Raw genomic sequence first — 2,165 nt, forward strand, 5'->3', positions numbered from 1 at the left:
GACACTTCCAATCTCTTTTATTTAAAAGGGGATGGTGTGGTTTAATTATGGTAGTATAGAGAAAAGAGAGTTCATAATCATCCATTCTTAAATACCCAATTGCTTGGAGTCCATATAAGAAATAATTTGCTTTTTTGAATATTAGATAGTGTGATTTGGAATATATCTTTTTATATATGTATGTATAAAATTACTTTTTTGAAAAATTAATAATTTAATATATATGTGGTATATCTCCTTTTAAGTGATTTTAGATTATCGCAAAATTTAATAAATAAAAAACATTTTTAAAAATTAGATTGTATATATATACACATCTCTACATCTAGAAATGAAGGTGATATTAATACCACTGAACCAAGCATGCATACTTGATTAATAGAATCACTTTTATATAAAAAGAAATTTTTTTTTTAAAAAAAAAATTAAGATTTAAAAATATTTTAAGAAAAATAAACACTATTTGATCTTTCAAAGGAAACAAAAAAGAAAGAAAAAAAAAATAGATGGTGCATTTATTGTCTCCTTTCTAGGTTAAAATTTTAAAGTAGCTAATTAACTTGTCAATAAGGTATTTTGTTTTACCATGAAAACTTGTAGAGTGAGGTCACAAATTAAGAATACCACACCTTTAAAATTTCATACCCTACCATGATGTCTAGGAGTTTTGTGTACTAAAAAGTGTGTAAAAGTACTTCTTATTTGGTTAGTGTTGCTATCCAATAAATATTTAAGCAAGATAGATAGAATAAGGATTTAAATTTTGTTTTGGTCCATAAATTTTAAAATTTCATTTTAATCCCTGAATTTTCAAGTTAATTTCATTTTGATCTCTTAAATTTTAAAATATTGAGTTTAGTCCTTACTTAAACTTTTTAAAAATAGCTATTTTGGTATTTATTTTTATTTTAGTTTTAACGAATTAAATTAATAACACGTCTTCAAATACGTGTACTAGCAAGTTATTATAGGAAAGATTTTAAGCTAAATAAGTTTAGGGACGAGGATTGAGCAAAGCGAACTATTTAAGTGAAAAACTTAATAACATAGTGTAGACACAATATTTTTAAAAAGTTGAAGTATTAAATTGAAAGTTCGTGGACAAAAAAGGAATAATGAAAATTAGAATATATTTAAAAAGTTCAAAAACCCTAATAAGATTATCAAATAAAAAAGATTGTCACTACTTATGAATTAATTTGTATCAAGATCTTACACAATGAGCCTATAAGTTTCTTGCATTTACATTGCTACGTTTTTATAGTTCTATAATGTGTTAATTTTAAGACACACATATATTATATACTCAATTTTGTACTTAGTATTGAGTTCAAACTTCATCTTAAACTAAGAGCGTTATTTATGAAAATTACTTACATTTTAAAATTATATAGATAATAGTGTAGAAGTGATATTCAAAAACTTTAAAATGAATTTTAAAGTGATTTCTAGTCAATCATTTTGAAAGATGATTTATTGGTCAACTACTTGACCAAGAAATCACTTTAGAGAATTAATCTATTTTTTAAAATATGTGTTTTTTCTTAAAAAAGATAATTTGATGGTTTTAAAATCCCTTTAAAAAATATATATATATTAATAGTTCAAAATGATTGTTAGTTATATATGAAAATTAAATTAAAAGGTGAGGAGCCAAATATCAAAATGATTTATTATTATCCACACTTTTTACTTGAACTACTAAAAACATGCTTAAATGTTGAAACTTTTTCTTTTGAGTCTTTTTTTTTTTCTTTTGGAATCAATGAAGAGTTGAAACTTCTAAAGGCAAGCTTTTGTCTTGGGTCAAAAAGGAGGGATGTGTGTTGAACCATCAAGAGACTAAGGATGCTTTTAAAAGACTCCAGCAAATTTAAAATCAACAAGAGCGTAGCTCAATTGATATAGTGTTCATATTATCAACCTCAAGGTTTGAGGTTTGATCTCTTACCCTACACTTTAATTACAATACCTTTGTTAAAAAATAATAATAATAAAGTAGGAACAAATTGGTTCCACCACAGTTTTCATTGACTCAAAATGTGATTGATTTTCACTAGACTAGACTTTTAATTTGATTAAATGCAAAGTTGAAATGCAAGGGCTAAATGGCTTTTTTGAAGGGTATTAGAAGGAATAATCTTAATATTTTAAACCTTGGTGAA

This window comes from Benincasa hispida, chromosome 11, assembly GCF_009727055.1.
Source record: "Benincasa hispida cultivar B227 chromosome 11, ASM972705v1, whole genome shotgun sequence".
Taxonomy (NCBI): domain Eukaryota; kingdom Viridiplantae; phylum Streptophyta; class Magnoliopsida; order Cucurbitales; family Cucurbitaceae; genus Benincasa; species Benincasa hispida.